Raw genomic sequence first — 25,484 nt, 5'->3', positions numbered from 1 at the left:
TGCGTCATTCATCCACTCAGGAATTTACAACAAATGCCAAAGGTAATTCAAGATATTGGAATAATGTGGTATTTTAAATCTTAAGTACATTTGGAAAGATGTTCCACGTCTTCATTGCCATGTGATTATACTCATACAATACAGCAGACCTTTTGCCAGCCAATGAATGTATTATATATAATTTTTGATTTATAAACTATCAGAAGGTAGGTTGGTAGGAAATTTACAAAAAAATAAACCTTGTTATTTTCAGGAGGATTAGAAGAAAACAAGGGGGCAAACATTGAAATCTACAAGACAACGATAAATATATTACAATGGACAGATATCTTGATTTGTTTCATTAAAATAAAACAAACACAACAAACTATAAAAATGCAAATCCTGAATTTTTTGAAAAACTATCCTGCATCTGTGACCATGACAGGCATCAAAAGAACTAATTGCATTTTTGCGAACCTCTACTTACTAGCAGCTTCTGAATGTAAGAAAAAAAGCATAGTAGCAGTATTCATCCACATGCATTTTTTCCCCCACTACCTGGTTCCATAAGATCCAAAAGACCTGTCTAAGCACAAACATTTGTTCTACTGATCAACTTTCACCATTCTTCTGACTTTGCACTCAGGGTATTGTCTTTGCTCCGTCTCCTCTACTGTTTTCTGTGGGGCATCGGAACCAATACCACTGTACTTGTTACATCCAGAACAGTCCAGAACCATCTCAGACTCACACCTCATCACACTTTCCAATACATCAATAGAAACACTATACAATCTGCAAAAGAGGATTGACTTGCTGCATCTAGGTTTATTCTACAACAGTTCATGACATCTAAGTGGTTGAATAGGACTACATCACATATTTCTCACCAACTTCTGAAAAAAAGGACCAAGTTACAAGAATTGCTGTTAGCTGTTCCAATGGCTCAGGCTATTATTCTGGCCTGTCATCAGCAATCTATCTATATTTGCACAATTGTGATTCCTGATTGAACTTTATGTCCAAAATAAGCAGCTGCCATGACAGAATTCTTTAAAACTCTTCTGCATGAGATTGACTGGAGATGTGTTTTTATCTGAATGAAAGAAAATACCATTCTGACACAGACTGAGGAATTTAGAACCTAGAATTTATAATAACACCTGGTATCAATGCACAGAGTCTTTTCATATAAAAGCATTGCTGAAACATCCTGACATTTGCGTCATTCATCCACTCAGGAATTTACAACAAATGCCAAAGGTAATTCAAGATATTGGAATAATGTGGTATTTTAAATCTTAAGTACATTTGGAAAGATGTTCCACGTCTTCATTGCCATGTGATTATACTCATACAATACAGCAGACCTTTTGCCAGCCAATGAATGTATTATATATAATTTTTGATTTATAAACTATCAGAAGGTAGGTTGGTAGGAAAATTTACAAAAAAAATAAACCTTGTTATTTTCAGGAGGATTAGAAGAAAAACAAGGGGGCAAACATTGAAATCTACAAGACAAAGATAAATATATTACAATGGACAGATATCTTGATTTTGTTTCATTAAAATAAAACAAACACAACAAACTAGAAAAATGCAAATCCTGAATTTTTGAAAAACTATCCTGCATCTTTGACCATGACAGGCATCAAAAGAACTAATTGCATTTTTGCTAATATTTGGTCCACTGTTTTCATATGAAAATAGGGAGTTTATAATCAGGTTTAAGTTTACATTAGAGATAAAAAAAGGTTTGCAAGACGGTGTTAAACCTTTTTGTTTGCATTTAAGAGGCATCCAGATACATATTATGAATGACTACATCTGCCACAATGTTAAAAATTGGATAAAAAACAACCTAGTTGGCTTCACCAATACCATGTTCAACTATTTCAAAAGAATAATGGACAAAGGTAAAAAATTTGTCTGTTGAAGAATCAAAAGAAATTATTCCATTTCTGGAATTGTGCTCCTGCCAGAGCTGCTTTCACCAGGAATGACCCCATGCCAAGAGCAAGTGGAAGAGGGGTTTTATGACCAGATGGTATGACATGTCCCAGAGGAAGCTTGCATCAGCTCACAACAGCCACCCTTTCTGTGACTGCCCCATAATGTTAAGCTCAGAGATGTTTCATGGGAAATTCTTCCAGCTCCTGCAAGGAGTTCCTAATGTATTCTATGCCTCAGGAGGACAAAAGTGGTGAAACAAATAGGCATATCATTCATGAGGGAATCTCAGGTAGGTTCACATATCTTGCTCAGTTTTCTTCATGTAAGCCAGAAGAAATTTAGTTTTGGTGGCATGCTGGTGGACTTCACACCCCTGACATATTCCAAATAGACTCAGTGGCTTGCTGTCCTTCTCCATAGGTGATCATTGTTCACTTAAGAAAAAATTACCTCTGCAAATATCTAAACATAAACCTAAAGGACATCTGCCAGATCCCAGCACTTCCTCCTAATTTTTATCCCAGGACTTCCTTCTTTTTTATTTTTTTTTAACTGGTTGAAGGTACGTCTAGAGGGAATCTTTTGTCATGTAAACATCAATAAGATATAAAGGAAGTAAACTGGAAAAAGAGTAAATCATGACAAGAAAGAGAAGGATGTGTTGCTGGTTTAAGTGCATTTCTAAGGCTTTGCATAGAGAAAATCTGTCTGAAAAAAATGGTTGGATATCTTTCTTCAGAGATCATAAGCAATGCATGGGCTCCTTTTTAAGATGCCAAAGTGGATATCTGAACTGATTGCTGTTTTCAGGAAAGAGCAATTTGCACATCATCTTCTAAAAACCTATGTTGATGGGATCCTGTCTCCATTCTGGAAGAGGGGCAGAGTTTGTGATCCCTCCTTTCTGGTGTAATTCCTAGTGTCTTTTACTTTCTAAAGGACAAGTAAATCTTGGGTTAATGTGGAATAATGAAAATGTACTGTCTTCAAATAATCAAATAATAGAATCACGAGATGACAGAATTCCAGAGTGATTTGTGCTGGACAGGACATTTAAACACCATCTAGTTCCAATTCCTTCACCATGGGCTGGGACATCTTCCACTAGACCAGGCTGCTCAGAGCCCCATCCAGCCTGGCCTTGAACACTTTCAGGGATGGGGCATCCAGAGCTTCTCTGGGCAACCACTTCCAGTACCTCATCACCTTTACAGTGAAGTACTTTTCTATGCCTATACTGTTTTGGCATGGCCTGGTTTGTCGTAGCAGGGGGGCTACAAGATGGTTCCCGTGGGAAAATGCCAGAAGCTTCCCAGCAATGCCAATCCCTGTTGGCTCTGAAGATGGACATGCTGTTAGCCAAAACTGGCCCAATGAGAGAGGCTGGTAACACCTACGTGGTGAAATATTTAGGAAGTAAATCAACACAAAGTCATGGGGTTTTTTGCTTGTAGCCAGAGAAGAGGAGGAGGTGAGAACATGGAGAAAACAACATGGAGACACCAAGGTCAGTGGAGAAGGAGGGGGAGGAAGTGCTCCAGGCACCAGAGCTGAGATTCCTCTGCAGGCTGTGGTGAAGACCATGGTGAAGCAGCTGTGTCCCTGCAGCCCATGGGTGCATAGGCAATGCAGAGATCCATCCTTCCCAGCCCCTGGGGGAGGTGCCCATGCTGGAGTGGGTGGATGCCTGGAGGAGGCTGTGATCCAGTGGGAGAGCCAGTGGAGAGAAAGGGTCCAGCTTCCAGGCTGGAGCAGCCTGTCCTTGGAGGACAGCACTCCCTGGAGGGACCCATGCCACAGCAGTTTTGGGAGGACTGTCTGCCCATGGTGGGAGTTCATGCTGCAGCAGGTGCAGTATGGCTGTTGTTTGTGAGAGTGGACCCATACTGGAAAAGTTCATGGAGAGCTGTCTCGCGTGGGAGGGACCCCAGGGCCTCACAGGTGAAGGATTCTTCTCCCTGAGCAGTGGAAGAAAATCTTGGTGATGAACTGACCAAAAACCCCCACGCCCTGTCTCCCTGTGCTGTTGGTGGGAAGGGGAGAGGGGGTGATGGGAAGAAGTGTTTTAAGGGCTTACTTTACTTCTAATTTTCCTCTTCTGACTCGGTTAGTGATAAATTTATTTTGCAACTTAATAAGCAGATTTTATTTTAAAGTGTGGAAAAATAAGCCCATGAAAAACCATCAGCATTTAGCTGTGAGAGACCGGTTTTGCCCTTGAAGTGTTTTCTCCCAGTCCTTATCTCACTCATGAAGCATTTGTTAATTTTTTTTTCTTTTTCCCTCCTCTGTCTGGTTGTGGCAGGGGAGGGTGATTGAACAGCTATTGTGGGTGTCTGGTGTTGGGTCAGTGTCAAACCATGACAATGCCCAACCTTTATCTATACTTCTAGAATTTGAAACAATTGTCCTTTATCCTGCCACAACTGGCCTTCATAAAAAGGCTTTTTTGTCTCTCTGATTTAGAGAACATTGTGAAGGATCATATCAAAGGACTTAAGGTAGCTCAGGTAGACACATCAGTATCTCTTCTCTTGTCCACTTTAATTGTTCCTCCATCATTAAAGGCCACTTTAATGAGTAGTCCAGAACATTTTGGTCTTGGTGAAGCCATGGTGACTATCCCTAATCACCTCCCTGTATTCCATCCACTTCAACATTATTTACAGGAGAATCTGTTGCTTATCTTACTGGTTAATAAAGTGAGAATGACTAGTCAGTATTCCCCAGTATTCCTCCTTTTCACCCTTTTTATAAATGGGAGTATTATGCCCTTTTCTTCAGTCACTGGGTGCCTCACCTCTCTGCCATGACTTTTCAAATGCAATGTGGAATGAGTGGCTTCGTAATTATATCTTCCTGTTTCCTCAGCACCCTGGGATGCAACTTTTTTCTTCTCATACACTTTATATATTCAGCTTCCTTAGGTGGTCCCTAACCTGACCCTCTCTTATGATGGGACATTGTTCACCCTGTCTTGAAGTTCAGGGACTTGAAAAATGTAGGAAGAATGACAGCCAGTGAAAAATAATGAAAAAGAGTTCATCAGCCTTCTCTTTTGAGGGTACATGTACCTGCACCCACTGCCTGTGCATTTCCTTCTTACTCACTAAGCCATGCTTCTATCCTGTCTTTGTTGCCTCATTTCTTACACATGGTAACCCAAAGCATTTTAGTTTCAAGAAAAAACATTAGTTGCCATCTCTATTCTGCTCCTGTATCCCTGAGGGCAATTTTGCAGGGGATTTCTTCCACTAATTCCATGAACAACTAATGCCTTGCTCTCCTAAATTTCAGGGTATTTTTGACTGATAGTTCAATAGAAGTGCATTAGTATGGTGAGTCTGGCAGATTGTTAAAATAATTCCACAACTGGGTATCTTTATTTTAGAGAAATAAAGACTTCACAGATTCTGTGGGACATAGTAGAATATGGGGGGCAAAAATTTGTTTTATCTTCTTTACATTGCTTTTGCAAAGCTCAGTTAGTATTTAAATGCTCCTAATAATAAACCAAAAGTATTAAGTAAGTATTAAATAGATCCATTTCATTTCTTTCACTGCCTCTCTTACTGGTGTCGTAACTTCATTTTCATTAATTTTGAATGGGTGATTATTTTACTGAGTGAAGCAATGTGACAGCTGGCTTCCATTCCACATCCCACCATTGCCTGATGTGGCACAGAGTCTTGGTCATGTTGTATATTAGTGCCTGAATAATCTCCTTCAATGTTACTTGAGGCTACATCCTTGTCCAGAATATTAATTTTTGTAATATTTTGTACTGACTGTGTCTAATAATTAGCTCGTAAGGAACCCACCATGAGTTATCCCATGACAAACTGAGCTCCCTGGATTTTCAAAAGGTGTAGCTGCGTGACTCAACCCATTAAAAAGTGGTTTAAGCCTGGCAAAAAACAGGTAAATTTACCCTACATAAATCACAGCTAAATGCTGATGGTTTTTCAAGGGCTTATTTTTCCACACTTTAAAATAAAATCTGCTTATTTATATACTGCTGTCACAGCATGATTTCCTCTGGTTTGAAGAAATACCTCTGTTCATGTGATCCTGAATGCAGTTACCTTTAAAAACCAATATTAGCATAGAATAAATGGATTCTAAAAGTTAACAGTTGTTTATACAGTAGACTTTGTTAGCAGATTTAGCTTTGTTCTAGGCAAACAATCAGTTATATGTATAGTCAATTAGGAACACACATGCAAGGGACAATTTGACATCGCTACTCTTCTATCTTTATCTTCTTAAATCTCCTATTATGGCTATTTTTCTCTCAAGGTTTTGTAACAAACAATGACCTAATTTCCCTTCTTTTCAGTGTACCTGTGGTTAGTTTTCTAAAATCTGTAAATATTTTGTAGTTTAGTCTTGAAAGGGTAGTATAAGTACATCTTAAATGCATGTAATATAATATCAGCAAAACCCTCCAGAACAAAAAGGACAACTGACAGACTTTCTTAAAACATTTTCATTTTCTGGAACCTCAGTTTCTGTAAAAAAAGTATTTTTCCACTAAGAGAGATTAACTTTTGAAATTACGCATCTCACTAAAGACCATATCTTCAGCTTAGTCATCAGGTCTTTCAAATGTCAGAATTTGGCAGTGAGCTACTAAATCCCTAATTTAGTAGGGCTCTGCTCTCAGTCTCTGCTTAATACAATCAGGTATGAACAAAGAAGGCAAATCCACTGTTTTCCTAAAACAAATTCTTAGGAGACAATCTAAGGATGGAATGTAAGTTCTAAATCAACTCAGCTTTTTTTGCAAGTCTTTTGTTATTACCACAGACATCTGACATTTTTTTCTCACAACAAACAAGAAAATAAATAAAAGCTAGGTACAAGAAAAATCCCAACCCTTCAGTGATACCTATATAGATATCCCAGAGGCAAAAGACAAGAGTAAGATTATTTAAAGACACACAAAAAGATGTAAGAGAAATATAGACAATTTCCCAAGGACAGCTGAGTTATCACATTCAAATTAATGACAACTGGATTACCTGCATTGAGGTACCAGAGATCACTTATCCATATGTTCAGCCATCTCATGTATGAAGATTCAACAGATAGTGTATATGTAGGATAGCAGCACACAAATAGAAGACAGAGATACAACAATAAACATTTGCTGTTCTGAAACAATTAGAAACCATTTTCAGTGGTATGCAAAATATGGCTGTCACTCTAGGTAAGATGTTGTTATGAATAATTTGTCTTCAAAACACTGACATTAATATTGCTTTATTAATTAAGCACTGTCCTACCAGAGGTAGAGATGAACATCCTTTACACATGGGAAAGGCATTAAATAAACATCAGTGACCCAAAAGCTTACATCAACTGCAGTCTGCAAAGACCATTTACTGCATGAGAGTTGAAGTTTTGCAAAGGATGCAAGCTTGCATAACTGGATTTGTGGCATATTTCCATTCACCTGGATAAAATTAAACCTCCAATATAAAGGTATTTCTTTTGTGTATTTTTGCTTTATACCAAGGTATGTAAAGTACTTTAATGACAGCTGTGTTACATATCTTTGTATCTCTTTCACTGGGACTCATTTTTTACATTGAAATTTATCTTGGCGCTAGAAAACACCCTAGGAAATAGCAATGAATAAAATTGCAGCCTGAAGGAGATCATGGGCTGATTTCTATCACCAAAGGAGCTGTTCAAAGGCTTTCAACCTTTTTGCTGCCAGTATGCTGCTCCATTTACAAAGTAAAATATCCATGCAGCTCTCTAGTGTATGACGCAGTCTGTACTTTCACATATGCAAGAGAATAAAGTTTGTATCTTGTTTTTCCTAAAAAAAAAACAAACCAAAACCAACAAACATAAAAGCCTAAAAAGCCAAAAGGAAAAAGGAAATTAAGTATCTGTGGCAAAAATAGAGTAAATTGTGCTCAAAGCAAAAAGCTCAGAGCCTGGAATCAATTTACCTATCTAAAATACTTCATCAAGATATATGATACTGACCTTTATTATTTAATATTTACTATTGTTGCTGGCCAGTAACAATATCATTGTGTTATGGAAGTATAAGCAAGAAGACTGTATGACTCAAAAGGGTTTTGCACAAATTGAAAGAACATTTTCTCACAGATTTATAAATGGCAGTAGTGATGGTTCAGGCATGGATAATGAAAAATTTCAAGATAAGTCTGCCACAATGCAAAAGCTAAGGATATTAAGTCTATTCCTGTATACAAGAAAGCCCAAGTACTTTATCATGAGATTACAACCACAGACCAATCTTATCTTTTTATGTAACTGTCATGTCAATAGTCTAAAATTAATTGCTTTAGCACACACCTAACCTTAAAATTCAAGTCCTTGCTGAATTTGGACCTAATGAAGATGAAAAGAATGGCAAGCTAACTCCCCCCCCCCCCAAGTTTTGTTTCCCACGCAAAGCTATTATAAAAGTAGATATTCAGTCAGGCAAGACGAGAAATAGTTTTTCAACTCAGGGAAGTCAGTCTTACAGGAAATCTAGTACTTTACAGGATGCTTTGTTTATTTTTCAGTGCTTCACACTAGGAGGTAATGGCATAAGTCACAGAATAAAGTTTAAGACTTGTTTTGTTTTTCTACCCTAGAAATTTTCAAATTCAAAGGACAGGACACTGAAAGACAAGTCTCAGATTTCATAAAGAGACAAAAATTAAGCATCACATTTTATTGTATTCATTTTTACTGCCTTTGTGAAGCAGTATGAAAACAACTCTAGAACTAACGAAAGCAGTATGAGCAGATTAAGGAAAATTCAGTAGAATGACATAGAGAGCCATTAAACATGAAGTCTAAGGTAGACTGCCTTATGTTAACAATTAATAAAACTAGTGGATTTGACAGGTTTTATTCAAGTAATGACTTTGATACAAAGGTAGTCATAAAAAGCTGAAATTTTAATTCATTTTCTCTAATTATGAAGAAAAAATCTTTTAAAATTCAGAAAGAAAACTTTAAAGCCTCTTAGTAGGCCCCAGGGTCAGTCTCTTTCACAGTTTCTTTTCAAAGAGTTGATAATATATCTTTTCAATGCTTTTCTCTTTTTCTTTTGTTTTTTCCCAAATACTTTGATTCCTTTTATTGCTACCTGTAAGCCAGATATTCCACACATAGAAAAAGGACTTAATTTGTAGGCCCCTAGCAATGTCATAAAATAAGACCTAATTCATGAAACATTCCTGTGCTAAAGACTATTTTGAGGTCCTCCAAATTCTTGTCCATGCTTTCCTTTGCAAAGATTTGCTTGAAAATACAATAATCTACACCAGTTAAAGAATTTACATAAGAGCAGCTACCATAAGAAACACTTCTAGAACAGAATGTAGCCCCCTGTGAGAGACTGAAAAGCTGCACCTTTCAGTAAAGCCACATTGAGCTTAAGGTGGGGGCAAGCCTTTGGGCTGCTCCTGCCTCAGCAACAGGTGTTTATTGATTTGTTATTTCAAAAAAGCACCATGCTTTGCTTAGGGAAGTCCTGGAATCCTTAGACCCGGCCTTTGCACCTACAGTGTTCATTTTCATGAGCCAGATCAATAATGTAAGGGAAGTCTGGCACAGACTTTGATGATGGCTTGGTGTGACAAAAAGCTCTACAAAAAAATGCTGGTGTGACTCGGCAAATCAGTTGAAGCCAGTAAGTCACCATTTCTGTTCAAAGAGCTTAATATTTATTGTCATCAAAGACTGAAAGCATCTTTAGGACACATTAATCACTAATTGCTTGCTATGTCCTATGGACCTGCAAAAGCAAATTTTCACCTTCTGAAGCAATCAAGACCAAGCCAGAACTCTACTGATGCACTTTAACTTAAAAAATATTAATAAGCTTTCAAAGAATTAATTTGTGTTGCATTTTCCATTTTATATGAATGAGACAAATGCTCCATCTTAATAACACATCTAGTCTTTTTAGAAATATTGAAACATTCATCACAAACCCAAATACCCAGATTTGCTGTCATAACAAAGTTGGTAGATCTACTCAGAAAAAAAAAAAGCTATTATTTTAATCAGAGGGTGGCAAAATTATGTTTTACCATATATATTTTTTATATTTTTAAGGAGCATTAGGACAGTCTTGTTTGATAAACAAATACTTCATCACAATGCCCCGGAAAAACAATACAGATTTGGGCCCTAATCCTTCCATTTCACCTATGGAGATAAACCTCTTAAAGGTCTTCCGCACAAACCTGTCCAGCAAGGGATGCTGAACAGGACTCCCATGCGGTCGGTATGTGTGGTTGAGATACAGCTCATTGTAACACATGGTCAAGCTTCAGCTCACTATGTTATGTTACAAATTTCACTGAAATCATAATCTCATTAAAGTACACTGAAGCTCTCGACAAACTTACAACCAAAATCGGCACCCTCGCCTTGGATCCTTCGTTACCAGGATCTGCCTTGTGCCATGCCCAGCATCCATCCCTCGGAGGATACCATGCCGTGGCTCCTCGCTCTGCTGAGCTGGTGTTACCACCCGCCCCTACACCGTGCAGAGAAGTCTGCAGAACCTTCCCCTCAATTAGCTGACCACCGCTTGCGACTCCCCAACCACAGCCTTTCCTCTCCCTGCACGAAGGGCCTTCATCCCCCGGGACTGATCGCACAGCAGCCCTTTCCTGCCCGAGGGCAGTCAAAACGGCACGGGGCGCTTTGTTCCCTCCCTGCGGACTCGCAAGGCTCCGACCCCTCCAAGCGGACACCGAGCCCGTTTCATGCAGACTCCAGAACCTCCCCAGTGGCCCCAGCCCCTTCACTGAGAACATCGAACCCTCCCCTGAGGACTACAGGCCTTCCCCTACGAAATCCAGCCTCTCGCCTGTAACCGCAGACCCAATAGGCCCCGCTCCCGGCCCAGCCCGACCCGGACCGGATTAAGGCAGAGCGAGCTCGGACAGCGCCTCTCAGCGGCGCAGCCAGGCGTAATAGAGCCGACGTGAGCGCTGCCGCGTCCCCCGCGCCGGGGCGGGGTGGGGCGGGGCGCGAGGGGGGGCGGTCCCGGGGCGGGGCAGGAAGGGGGGGTCGCAGCGGCAGACCCCGGTGTCGGTGACGCTGCTGGCAGCAGCCAGGCAGGTCGGCCGGGAGTCAGCGGTGTGGCGCGTCTTCCTCCCGTGAGTTCCACCTGCGCCGCGTTCGCCTGGGCACGGGGGCTGCGGGGAGGGGAGAAGCAGGGGATACTTTTGAGTTGCGGTGATTCTCCTAAGCCCCGAGGCGGTGCCGGTGCCGCGCCTTGGCTGGACACTCGCCTGGTCGTACTCGGCGCTGCCTCTGCCTAGGCACACATGCGGCGGCGGCGCCGCTCCCCTGCGCGCTGCCCAAGCCGCGGCGCCTCCCGTGGATGCCTTGGGGCGGGTTCCCGGACGTCCGGGGGCCCGCTTCACACCGCCGAAGCGGGTGCGGGTGCCAGGAGCAGCTCTTCCCCTGCTGGCTGCAGACTGCGGCGGCTGCGGCGCTGGGAGGCGGGAATAGCCCCATCCCGCCCTCCCTGTCCCCGCCTGAGCACTGCCGTCCCCGCCTGAGGGGGTTGATGCGGTGGAACCTCCGCTCTCCCCGCCGGGACTTCGTGTCCTGTGCAAAGCCGATGGGAGAGTCGACCTTCCCCCAGAGGACTGGGGCACGGCGCGCTCCCCGCCGCCAAAGTTTCCCGCGACGCCCGGCGCCGCCAACACGAGCCCCTGCGGGCAGCGAGCGGGGCCGTCCCGGGGCCGGTGCCTCCCGCCCGTCATCAGGTCCGGCTTAAAGGGCTGGGCGGCATGCCAGTGGTAGGAACATGGCTGATGCGGAGAGGCAGAGCCCCTCCGGACTTCGGCACTGGCCCTCTGTTGCTGTCATTTCTTCACCTCTGGGTGTCCAACCATAGGAAGCATTCAAGTACTGTCATTTTGTTAGTTTCGACTTCCAGCTTTTTAGAGTAGCGTATGGTTCCCAGTAGTCCCTGGGAGTGGCTTTTTTTGTTTGTATTTTTGTTCGGTTTTTTTTTTTTTTTTTTGTAAACCTTCACTCCTCAGTATTAATTTCAGGCGTTACTATAAAAATTTATATGTTTTGTGTATCAATCTCTTACAAATTGATTCGTACCTATTTTTGAATGTGCTATATAACGATCTACTTGCCAGAGCGTGGTTGTGCTGTGAGAACTGCTATGTGAAGGGGTGGGTCCCAAAGCTCTTCAGCAATGGTAAAGCCATGGTCACTTCTACGGATGATTTATGGATTGCAAACACAAAGGTGCTGTCATTGACAGATTGGTAGGTTTCACTGTAGACTGTTGTCACATTGCCTGCTGTATGCTTGCAGATGACTGTTCTTATAGATTGGAGTAAAAAAAATAAAATCACTAGCATTAATTAGATTTTTTAAGCTACTTATTAAAGAAAAAATGTTTGCCATGGAATTGGAAGTCTTCTTACAAGACAACAGGCGTTTTTAATATCACAAATCTCTGTGATCTGTCACTTAATAGGAATCAGGTGTTTTGTTTCTTTTTTGATCTGGGGCATTCCTTTTCAGTCTTTGCAGGGATTCTCATGCTAAAAACATCAGCAGTAAATATATAGCTTTCAGAAAATAGCAGTTTAATACCAAAATATTAACTGAACTTACTTTTTTAAAGTACTGATGTGTTGGATTCTTATTTATATTTCTGTCCTTTGCTGTAGATCTGAAATCACGAGTCTGTTGTGTACTGTAAATCTGAATTCAGGAGCTAGTTTTCGGAAATAATTTTGCTGGAAGACTGAAGCTGACTAGTTTGCTGACTAGTGCATGCAGAAAAAATGGAAAGTGGGATGAATTTAGACCTTAGGTACTAAGTTAGTTTTTTTGATGTGGTGATCTCACAGTTGGGACGGGTGAAAATGAGAGATCTAGGCGGTAAGGGCTAGCAAGTAGCCAAAAGAAGATACTTCCTTTGACATATGGAGGCAGGGGTCTTCACAAGAGTATGGGCAAGCAAGCTTAAAGTAATCTCAAAGATCCAATCCAAAATACAAACCCACCATTTTGATGTTTTGTCTGCTTTCTTGTCAAGTGAGAGAGTCTCAGGGCTCCCAAGTGTCAAATAATACAAGATAAGATTGCATCTGCTTGTTGTGGAGGTTATTTCCCTGCATGTGGCTGATACCATAAAATGATCAGAGAGGATGTTTTTTCTTGCTTCCTTAGAGGTGAATCCGGAGGAACTCTGTCGTAAAATGCATACTTATTGAAGACAATTCTTTTCACATTGCTTCTGTTTTACATGTAGTAATGGCTCAAAAGGTGCCAAGAGGTTGGGATTTGTTCTGAAGTTCTCATTTTATTGCTTGACAGAAGTATTCATGTTGCACATACAAAAATGATGAAATGTACAATGCAATTAAGACTTACTTTAAAGGAATTTCATAACTTGCTAGGTTTCCACTTAATTGGATCTGACCTTTGCTTGTGATATTCAAGATTAATAAATATCCTGGAATGTTTATAGTAGTACTATCCAAACTTACAACTACTGCAAACAGAGTTTTGAAATGTATCACAAATGAAGCCAAACAAGCTAGAAAAAGTATTTGTAGGATTAAATACTTAAAAGAGTAGGTTATACCATATCTACCATATTCTGTTCAGTACTAATAGGCTATACTGTGTTAGTTGTCTTGCATCTTGACAACAAGATATGCTGGCTGATCTGAGCAAATTGTTGACCAGGTTTACCAGCCTGGTCTAGTATGACAGTCTGTATAGTCAAAATATTCTGAATAGCTTCAAAGATGTCTCTACTTAAGGCATCCAAGTTCAATCTAATGTTAAAGTGGCAGAAAGAAACACTGGACATTCTCTAACTAGTGAGAAACCTTTTCTTCATGCTTCAGAGCTTGAGCCAATCCAAGGTGTTTTTCGAGGTACAGCTAAGTGTTTTCCTCCTTTTTTCTCTCTTCTTCCTCCCTTTTTTCTCTCTTTTTTCCTGTCCCACTCCAGTCTTTTTTCTCCTCCTCCTTTATTTTTTTTTTGTCCTCTTCTTCCTCTCTCCTTTTTACCCTTATTCTTTTTTCATTTACCCCTCTTTTACTTTCTTTCCCCAATACCTTTTTCATTGCCTTCCTCCTCTTCAGTCACCTCCCCCCCCTTTTCAGCTTTTCCCCCTCTGTTTTGCTTTTCCTCACCGCTTTTCACCTTTTCTCCACCTTTCACACTTTCCCCCCTTCTTTTTCTCCTCCTTTTTGTTTTTTACCTTCTTTCTAAGCAGGCAGGACATAAATTGAAATGCATAGGGCAGTAGAAAGACAGTGAGAATTTACAACATAGTCCTTATTGAATAGCCCCCTTAATTTTCCTGTAATAAGTGAAGGACTCTTTCCTTTTCTCTCCATCTTGCCTGTACTCAACTTCAGTGTCTTCCAGCGGGCCAAGGTAAGGAGGAGAGGGTGTTATTTATTAATTGTTCAGGCATGTTGAATCAACTAAAAGCCTTTTCCTGCAGAAAGATGTAAAAGTTTTATCTGAAAAACTTGATTCAATAGATCTCAAATTTTATGGGTTATTTTATAACTTATATGAAAAAAATATTTCAAGGTGAAATTGTATTAAAGGTATGTGGAATGCAAGTGTGGAGCGCTTTTGTTATGAAAACATTCTGAAAGCATAAAGTAAAATGAAGTAGGATTTTGAGATATAACTTGGGACCATGCGAGCAAAGAACAAGCACTCACAAAAATTGTGTAGTATATATGGGAAGCAAAATTTATGGTTAGTGTGGTTTTTTGAAGTACTGTTTTTCAGGTATACATCTAAAATGTTGGGGTTTATTATTACTAGTGTTGAGAAACATAATCTGAGTAGAGATTCTCTTTCAAATCTATGTGAGAATGTGAATGAAATTGAATACTAGCCTCTGAAAGGATACATGTAGATTGTATATTAAGAGATGCCAAAAGAAAGCAAGCTTTTCCAATTTGTTTAATGGGTAAAGGTCAGGCAGTGTGTTTCTAAGGCAGACACTTAGCAGTCATTAATTGGAAGAGCTCTGTTGCAGCAGTACTCCCAGCCCTGTGAGGACTTTCTATGCATTGTAGAGGAAGGGGTTTTCTTGCTTTCCCACCACCCATCCATGTTTTATTGACAATGAAAATACTCAGCAGAACTCATCACTTTATGCAAAGAACAAAGTGTGTTTTGCAATAAAATCAATAAATAATAACTTTGTTCATGCTGCAGTGATGAAGTTCCGGCATATTAGGCAACAGATGTAACTTGGCAAGTGCTCTGGTTTAAGATACCAATGTTCTGCAATAGCCAAACAGAGTGTGTCATCATATGAGATGAGAGTTTAAATTGCAGCAGCTCACAATGGATCACTGGATAGGTGGAAACATGGCTTCTACTTTTGAACAAATTAATTTTCATAAACTTGTATTTGAAATCTAATAGATTTTTGTCATCTTTTCATACTCTTGCTTTTGCAGTCCTACATTTATGAGGACCAGGACAAATGGCTGTCTTTTTAGTATGATTACATGCAGTGACAAGGGAGAAAGGGATGCTGTTTACCAAATCCTCACTGTGTATTTAGGTTTATTTTTGCCTGGTAATGATGTTGTGTGATCTTTGATGCATTTATCTTCCCTCTGGACAAGGAATGCTGAAGGTGTTGTTGAATCATGCCCTATTTGCTGATCCATGAATGTTGTATGGTCTCATAATCCAACACTGCCTCCCAGTTCCACTCCACAGTTATCAATATTCTTTTTTGGATCTTATGGTTCCACTTGGTTGTCTCAGTACTGTTCTAGTATTTTAGTCTGTGCTGTTGTACATTTGTGGTCCTAGTGTACTTTTACAAGTACTTTACTGTAGAAATACCTACAAAACAATGTTATCTCAAAAGTTTGTCTTTGTAAAATTGTCTATCTCTGTTTCAGAGCCCCTAGAGTTTGGGGTTATCAAGCCATAAATAAGCAAAAAAAAAATTACTTCTGATGGTCATATGTTGCATGTGACTTGCTTTCAGTCTTCTCTGTTGTAAATGCCTCAGGTTTTCATACTTAAAAAAAAAGGAATTATTAGTCTTTCATACTTGGGAACAAAAAGTGATTATGAGGAAATGTTTATATTGAACTCTACATTTGCTTTCTGTTGCAGACCTCTAAGTAATGTCCTTTGACCTATATGATAAAAAAATTACTCATCTTTAAAATTAGGCCTACAGCATACCCTTTCTGGCTTGTTTCAAAAATGTCAATCTAATTTTCAATCTAAATTATTCAGAGTCTTTATATATTGTCATTGTTCTTGTTTAGTATCATTCAGTAGCTTAATTCATACCTTGTTCTCTGTATATACTTCTGTATAGAGGACAGTCATGTTTACTTTTAGACTTCCTGTTCTTGGGCTGAAAAGTCCAGATTGTCTTTGTTTCATTGCATACTGGGAAAACGAAGAGCTTATTTGGTTCAGCTTGGAAAAGAGAAGACTGAATGTGACCTCACAGCAGACTGCAGCTTCCTCAATGGAGGAGGTGAAGCAGATGATACAGATATCCTCTCTCTTTGGGGAACAGTGATAGGATGCAAGGAAGAGGAATGAAGCTGAATCAGAGGAAGTTCAGATATACAAATATAAGGCTATATTTATGAAACAGTTAATGAAATTACCACTTGAAACCTGTTTCAATTGTCTTTGTTTAGTCTTTTTTTTTTTTTTTTTTTTTTTTTTTTGCATCTTCTAATCTACTTTCATCACATTTAATAATCCCCTGTTAGTAGTATGGATGAAAAAATAGTTCATCTCTCCACCCCTGACCAGCTCCACTGCATTTTCTTTTGTCTTGGGGAATGATCTTTTGTTTCATTGAAGAAAGATGTTATAATTTGCTAAGATAATGTACATGTATTTTTCCGCCACTCTCTTGCTAATATCTCTCTGTTTCTAATTATTTTTTACCTCAGAATCTATTCAATTTCCTTTTCTCTTTGATTCAGTTTAAATAAAGCACCTTTATTGAAAGTAAGGTGTATTAATGTACTTGTAAGTAGCAGTAGGTCCATGGCACGTTTCTAAACTACGGGATGCTGATCCGCCTTGACATCTTAGAAAGCAGTCTGATACTTCCCACACTAAGTTTCTGTGGTCTACAGACTGTAACACTGACAAGTTACTGAATATTGGTGGTGAAGTGTTCCAGTTCAGAGTTGAGGTGTTTTTTTGCTGTGAAGATAATAAGAGGAGTGCAAACAGAGACTAGAAGAGAATGTAAAGAGAAGTAGGTGAACTGGGGAGGAGGGGAAGAGTTGCATTGGAGGTCAGTCTGTGGGAGCAAATCGGGCTCCGTCTGTGCAAAGAAACGTGGTGTCTGTAGATACCATTGGGACCATGACCTGGTAGGAGAGGGAGAAACTCTCTGAACTCTTGGGCTGGGTTGACAAGGATCTGGATCAAGGAAAGAAAACTGAAATCGAAGATCAGCTTATATGAGCTAGTGACTGAAAAAAGCTGAAGTGAAAGACTGTAAGGTTGAAAATCAGGCTAATGTGAAGGGAGGTGGAAGAAAAAAGCAAAGACTGGAATGGATCATACAACTAACCTGTGTCACAGTAAATTTATTACTTCTTATGTCTGAACAGATATTTAAAAGATTACATTAGTAATTATTGAGAATAGTCAAATGCTTTATTCTGTGAGATTCATTTACATGCCTTCGTTAATCAGCATAACTGGTTATAAGCATAATTATGCTTACCTTCTTCATCCTCATCTTTTCAGGAAGCCATAGCTTTTTCTTTTAGAAGCACATACCCATCTGTCATTTGTGGTTCCTCCCTCTACCCCTTCCCAGTTGAGTTGACACTTTGTTAAACTGCACATTTACCTCTTTTCAGGTACTGAAGGTGGTTGTAGTCGAGTGTTTTACCAAGAATAACAACAATGCTTATAGCTTTGTGACTGTTCCAGGGTGTCAGTGGTTATTTTGCTTTACAAGTCAGCTTGCTTTAATAGAGTTCTCTCCGAACCTCACTTATGTGCCCTGAAGCAGGAGTGAAGAAAAGGAATTTGAGTATAGATCAAGTCAGCTTTGCCTGCTTACAGCAGTCCACTTAAAAGGAGGTGGGAAAGCTAGTGTTTGTTTTAATTCTTAGCTCTGTTGCAGACTTCTATGCTATATTCTTTAGTTTTCCATTAATTATTTATATTCAGATTTGTTAAATTCAGTTGGTTTTAATTCCTTTTGTGGGCATGTTATACCCTGACCTCAAGTTAAGGAGATGAATTTTATGGTAATAAGCATCCCAGTCTCATTATAGAAGAGATTAAGGATTTATGCTGGATTTGAAAGTATCCTTTTTATCCTGACTTGAAATACTTACTGATTTCTGCTTGTTTATTGTTGTTTGTATTGAGACAATGTCAATGTATTTTAATCACCATTTTATGAATATTAATTTATGTAGTCCTTTCAGAAGTTAGTTTGCTGTAGTATCTAGTTTAGAGAACCTAGCTGTTCTTATAGAAGCTGTTAGTATACAACATAGTTTTTATTACACACGACAGTTACTAGGATGTTAATTAAATAGTGATTTCCAGTTTTGTTTCTTTTTAACCAGAAAAAGGGGTTTTTGTCTTTTCTTTGACTGTCTCACCCAGCTTTCTGCGTATGAGATTAATATAGGATTACAGAGTGGTTGAGGTGGCAGGGAGCTTTTGGAGATGATGTAATTTAACTCCACCCTCACTTAAATAGGACCAGCTATATCAGGTGACAAATGACTGTGTTCACTCAGATTTTGAGAAGTTCTATGGATGGAGACTCCTCTTGGCAGCCTCTTCCCATGTTTGACCGCTCTTATAATGAACAAGTGTATTTGGTTTTGCATGTAGAATTTCTTCTGATTCAATTTATCCCTGTTGACTCTTTTCTAGTCAGTGTATACTGCTGTGGAAAGTCTACACATGCTTTTATCCCATGTATATCAATATTTTGTTTACATGAATTAAGTTTTTAAGTATTAAGTTTTACCCCATCTTAAGCAAGCCTTCTCTTCAAGCTGTAAACATTCCCACCTCTCCTCATGACAGATGACTGTAGTCCCTCAGTCATCTTTGCATCCTGTGTTTGGTCTTGTGCTGTATGTCCACCTGTGTGCTGTGTCCACCTGCTGCTACATGGTAAGGGTCCACCTCTGGAAATGGCTTGAGGCTGTTTTTACTGACGTCTTTGCACACCTGAAAATGTATTTCTTTAGGATGTGATCTCAAAATCTAAAGTAGGCTTAAATTGTTAGTTAATAAGCTGAAGTAAAATGTAGTAATTTATGTGAAATTACCTTGTAATTCCCATAAGGAATTTCCTATATAATTTTCTCAGGAAGAACAATTATCTTTCCTATTTTTCTTAAATCACAAGTTTCACAGCTTGGTAGTGTGTCGTGTTTCACTGTGGGGAACTGTGGGGAGTTCTTTGAAAACAGATGGTCTAGGATGAAAATAAGTCAAATGAGACCGTGTCTGAGAACCGTTTATTGGTATCAAAAAAAGAGGGAATTGACCTACTAAACATGACTAGAAAAGACAGAAAAAGGAGGAAGGAAGATGAAAAATAATGGGGGGGGGGACAGAAAAAGCAGGCATTACCACCCGAAGTCAGGAAGTGCCATCGACGTCCGAGTGTCGGGGAGTGTGTGCACGCTGCCTGCTGGGGAGCCTGCGCAGCTCTCGGAGAGGGCGCGGCTCCCCCGGCACAGCTCCTGCGGCCACGGGCAGCCGGGCACCAGGTGAGGGAGGGAGGGGGCGCTCGGGCGGGAGGTCCGGAACTCTGGACAGGATTGTGGTGGGGATGGTGGTGGGGGGCTGGACCGGTGAAGCAGGGTTAGAGGCAGGCAGGAACGCAGGAGCGAAGCAGGCAGGGCGTCGGTCTGGAACACAGGGAGGCGGGACAAGCGGCGGCTGGGACTGGCGAGGGGTAGGGCAGAACACAGGCTAGACACAAGGCTCGGAGGTCAGCCAGTGTCCGGCCAAATGCCCAGCGAGAGGGAGGGCGAGTACTTGCGGGAGAGTAAGGGCCAGCAAGGGCGAAAGAGACAAAAGGCAGGCTCGAGCCAGGACGAAAAAATAGGCTAGAGCCAGAGTAAGACCTCAAGCCTGGGCAAAAAGACAAGAGCAAATGCCCCAACACAGAAAGCCTTGAGTCAAAAAAGTCCCAGAGGTTGTGACTCAGTTATTTTTATGCCCCCTGTCTCTTCCCATGATCTGCCTGCTGACAGGAGATCACCGGCACAGTGTTCCAATGTTCCACTGGAGTCCATTGGTGGAGACCTTTTTCCATCTCTTGGAGAACACCTCTGGGAGGTGCAGTGTGGCCAGGGGGGTGGCCTGGTGCCTGCTTGTCTCATGTGAGACATGAAAAGGTTGCTGGGGAAAGTATCCCCAGAGACAAGGCTTTCTCCCATCTTCTCCTGCAAGCTGACTCCTGCAAGTGGCACATGTGCACCCCCTCCCCCACATGCCTCCGACAACCAGTGTTGAGAGAGAATTGAAATTAAATCAGCTCTTCACATAGTGGCAGTGAGTTATTATGGTCTTTCTTCCATGGAATGGACTTATTCTATTAACTCTAGCATACCAAAGATGTTTCAGCATTTTAGTTTGTATGAAAAGAAGTTGAAAACTCTCATTGATGAAAATTATTTGCTCTGTAAGAGTTCAGTAGTACATAGCAAGGGCAAGGTAAAGCAATCTCTTCAAGAATCATCAGAGCATGGAGATCTTCCCCCACACATCCACTTTCAAGGCTCCCTTTGCAGTCATCCTTGGATGTTGATCAGCTCTTTTGGCCTTTTAGTTCCCACTAGAGTGTTCTTTGTTCCCAAAAGTATGCTAGGCAGGTGTCACTGAGCATCGCTGTCACTCCCAGGTTCCCAACGGATGTTGCTGAGGGTTTAATGTAACTGTGAGAATTCCCAGGGAGAATACCCACATCTGCTCTCTGTTGAAGGAATGGGAAGCATAAGTTTTTTGCAAAATACATGTTGTAGAATGTATTAAGGAGTACTGGCAAAGTGTTCTGAAATTAAGGATGTAGATTCTGGCACCTGAGCCAGTATCTTGGCAGGGAGCACTGTAAACAAGATTGTCCTTCCAGTACCAAGGTGCACCCTCCTCCTCTGTCTCAGACAGAAGCCTTGTATCTGTTTCTGTGTGGTGATGACCTGACGATAGTTTTTAAGTGTTGTAATCTTGGACTCACACCCTCCTATTCAGAATTATTAATGCTCTTGTCAGTACTGTTGGCTAAACACACCAAAGGGCAGGTAGGTGGAAGAATTCACAACTGGTTTTTGGTAATTCTTTTAGTACACTTTATTAAACTGGCTCGACAAGATTGATAGGGATATGTGATAAACTCATGTTACCTGGTGTTCACCATCCTACAACTGGACCATTTCTCCTGGAAATGATGACCCTTATTTGATTTAATGCAAGAGGGAACCTAACCATTGATTTAAAAAGTGAAGGCCTTTCATAATGACCTTCTAGTTGGCAGGGGAGGTAGGCAATACAGTCAGGTGCTTATAGATGTATCTGCCAGCACCAGTATTTGTCACAAGCCCTGGCCTTTTGGAAATGGCCCTGTGTCAAGTGTGTCACATCTGTCAGGTGTGGCCTGGGACCACTGAGTGCTCTGTCTTTCCCTAAGGCTGTTGTGGCAGTTTTTCTTGCTTCTGTTATTTGCAAGTATTCTTAAAGACATTTAGAGTGGTCTCTCTGAAGCAATGATTGCCTCTTATTTTGTCTCCATTTGTAGATGGCAAATATCCCTAAATGACTTGATTTCTTAGGAGAGTCCACTCAACTAACACATTGTCACTAGTGGTTATTGCAGAAATACATAGCTCACCATGATTTGCAGTATGGGCATCTACATGTCTCTCATGCCTAAGTAAGCAATGCTTTTATACTCCAAACCCCAGCCAGGTTTGCCATGTATCATCCAGACATCTGCGTCTCATTTCCTAGACCACAGTGTGAAACCTTCACAAGCCCAAGAGTCAGAACAAAGACTTCTGAAGCAGATTGCTCTTGCAGCACCATAGATAGCCATAGCCATTAATTCAATATATTGCTTGCTCCTCCCTTTCTTTGATAGGTTAGGAAGGTTTGCTCAGCTGTTTCAAAGGATGTTGCTTTCCACTGCAGTTTTTCTTTTACATTTCTTGATGGCCAGTCAGTGAAACATTATTCTCTTGTGTTAATTGCTTGTACAGTGGGAGCTACTGTGCGCAAAGCAGAGGCACCCTTTTGTTACCCTGTTTTTTCCTCTAAGGCACTTACTTTGTTGCAGCTAGGAGATGTAAGCTTAGAAATGCACCATTTCCACTTAACCTTTTTTTTTATTATTATACAATGATTTTCATATGTGGACCAAATATGATATAAATTGCCTCTGAAACCATCATTTTCTGTGAATTTTCTGTGTATCTACTTTGCATTTCTGCTGTATAAAGTATGATTTGTTCAGCTGATTTGAGCAACATTTGTAAAGTGCCTGCCAACTTATTCTTCCAAATTTTACTCCTGGCTCAGTTCTCTGAATTTTCTTGGGGTTCATTTCCCAGGCTAGCCTGTACCATTTTAATGCAGTTTTCAGGAAGTTTCCAAATCAGCAGGATCTGTAACAACTTTTCTCACAGTGATAGCAGGAACCCTGGAAGAATATTTGCCTCCCTGTTATCTTGAAAGCTTTTCCTGCTATCAAGTCAAACTGAGTAATATATTCCTGTACTTAAGCTTCCAGTATTTTTGCCAGAAAAGACAAGTAGGAACCTAGCTGTAATACCAAAGAAGTAAAAGAAGTTTCTATGTTCTCCCCTTCCCTGTCTCTCAAAATTGTTAATTGTAATTAATCACTTAATTGTTTATTTGTTAGGTATAGGGATGGGACCCTGTGAAGTATAATCACCTCAGGCCTATAACCATCACCCACTGGCAGATGTGAATGCTCCAGTGTATTGCCAACACAATATAATGTTAGTTAATTTTCTGTGAGATCTCAGCCACCCATTTCACCTTCAAGACCCAGATCCAGTTAATTGATACAGGGTTTGTATGTGAGCTACCACATTGGGGTGGGGAATGGTTCTGGTATACCAGGAGTGCTCTTTTCATGATTAGGAAAGCAGTAGGTGTACTTAGTTTGTCCACTGCCCTGATTTGGTTTTGTGGTCTATTTTTATCTTTTCGTTGTTTATATATTTTTTCATAAATCCTCATTAAACAACCTTTCATGGTTTTCTGTCAATTTTGTATTTTGGGATTCTAGACTGGAGTAAAATTTACATTTCCTTTTGTGTAAATGTTTTCTATTGCAGAGGATACATCTACAAGAGTGTTCACAATATATCTTCCTCTGACAAGAAAGTAGGGATGTATCTTTCATGATAGCCGGCTGTATGCAGCACTGGGTGGCATGGGGCACATTGGCAGATACTTTTGCAGGAATGACAAAGAAGTTTGGTACCTGCATTTTTTCCTCTGGGGTACAGAGTACATATTGCTTCTTTGTAACTGCTTTAATATGGTGTGATCTGTCTCATCTTCAAAAGAAATTGAGTTGAAAAAAGTAAATAGCTATCAAATCTTCTGCTTTGCTTGTGGCAAAGGAAGAAAAAAGTATTCGTACCTGCTTTTAGACATTCATTAGTGTTTATATCTGGTTTTCAAAAGACATTTCTGATTTGGAGGTTGATCTAACAGTATTCTGTCTGATACTTGGCCTTTTATTTCTAAGGATGCATGAGGATGACGCAGATAGATAATTCAATCTATATTATCTACATTATCTATTTTACTAGATCGATTTGTGTACTTTAGTTTCTCTCATGATACATATCAATGGAAATTATGGGCATGTGTAGTGAATTGGTGATCAATTCAGTCCTTCCACTGGCCTTACCTGGCTTTTGAATCTAATTAGACTGGGAAACAAAATTACGAACTTTGTCTCTTTATTTTTTTTTTTTTTTTTGATAGGCATCAAAGCTAGTAATGTGTTAGAAAATTGGTAATTTTTTTTGGCCATCTACAAAAATCTTACCAACTTGTTGTATATTCTTCTACTGTTGGGATAGCCATGTGGGTCTTGTGTGTACACTCTTGTAATTATTTGTTTTGATACTATTGTATTTCTTTTTGCCTGCTGAAAAATGTATTTCATAGTTGGCTAATGTAGCAAGAAGTTGTCTGTTCAGTTGATTACTTTTGACTATTTATTGCAGTAGCTGCTGGATCATAAATTAATTGCAAACATGAAGCGGTTTGTTTTGGAAAACTTGATTTGATCTGGCATAATTTCTCTCAAGTGTCTGTGCTTAGACTCCTATCATTGCTAGATTATGGGAGAGGATTTTTGATCTACGGAAATGTTTGCTTCTTGGGTCCTCCCCAAGTGGCTTTTAGTAAGGTTTGTCCCTATCCTGTTCCTGCTGCTCTCGGAGTAAAAAATTAGCTTCCAGCACCAGTTCTTTCACTTTTTGCACAAGGAAATAGTAGAAAACCTGCTAGTATTCTCAGTGGATTTATTATGTGAATGTTTTATTCCGTTTTGCAACCTTAAGCTTCAAGATGATTAAAACATTTACTTTTTTTTTGTTTGTTACTTCCCCTTAATATAAATACTTCCCTTTCAATATAAATAAATTGTTACTAATCTTAACCAATCTTTGGTTTTGACTTTGTGCTTGAAAAGACCTTTTCTTTGCACTGCTGTCAATACAGAACTTGTGAGCTGTACAACACTTCAAAATGAGCCTATAATTGTAGAGTTAGAGTGCACTGTGGTTGGAGACCTGGTGGTGTGTTATGAGCAGGTATGTCATTGAGATTGTATGAACTTTCTGTAAGTTGGCGTAGGATTTAAATTAATATCAGCACGTTAAATGATGCGTCTCTCATGCAAACCATGTCACTCATTCTCTAAGTTCAGTTTAAAATGTATTTTACTACAGTAGTTAAACCTTCGTATCCTACTCAAAGATTTAGGTTTTTCTTTGCTGCTTTTTTCATATTTCAGAATTGTTGCCTAGTTTCTAGTTTTGCTGTTGTCTTTGTCACATGTTTTTCTGTCTTCTCATACTTGATTTGTTTCTCAAATGGTCTTGCTGTGAATCCAGAACTCTGGCTAGGTAGAAAATGGATCTAACAGACATGGAATAGTATCTCTCTCCACTTAGGGAAGTAAATTTTCATTGAGGTACTTCCTTTATTGCCATCTCTGATACTTAAATTTCATAACATGAAACTTGGAAAAAAATACATTACCAGTGTAAGTAGCACTGGTCTTAGAGCTCTTAGATAAAGTAAAATAAAACCTGAGCTTAGTGTAGCAATAGTAACAAAGTGCTCTCAAGCCAATATTGTTGCTTAGATAACTTTGAAACTCTGCACCAGGGCTTTTCCAGTTGTCACATCACACCCCCAGAGAAAGGAGTGATTGCATTAGGATGGTACCTAAATGTGAACTTCCAGTGCTCTGTAGT

At 40.0% G+C, this 25,484-nt stretch overlaps 1 protein-coding gene across 13 annotated transcripts in view; it reads left to right on the top strand.

The window, feature by feature from the left end:
- The window catches only part of PAM (peptidylglycine alpha-amidating monooxygenase), a 654,400-nt gene that overhangs the window by 523,092 nt on the left and 105,824 nt on the right, over positions 1–25,484 (top strand). For 11 of the 13 annotated variants that reach the window (XM_050986805.1, XM_050986802.1, XM_050986809.1 and 8 more), the window contains exon 1: positions 10,982–11,093. The exons of 1 other annotated variant lie outside the window; for it this stretch is intronic. The gene's annotated coding sequence lies outside the window, so the exon portion shown is untranslated. Of the gene's footprint in view, positions 1–10,981; positions 11,094–19,669; positions 19,725–25,484 lie in introns of those variants that run through there. One more of the 13 variants, XM_018922867.3, reaches the window with a different exon arrangement.

The sequence above is a fragment of the Serinus canaria genome, chromosome Z (assembly GCF_022539315.1).
Source record: "Serinus canaria isolate serCan28SL12 chromosome Z, serCan2020, whole genome shotgun sequence".
NCBI lineage: Eukaryota > Metazoa > Chordata > Aves > Passeriformes > Fringillidae > Serinus > Serinus canaria.
Note: the sequence above shows the minus strand (reverse complement) of the source record. Positions and strands in the feature narration are given on the sequence as shown.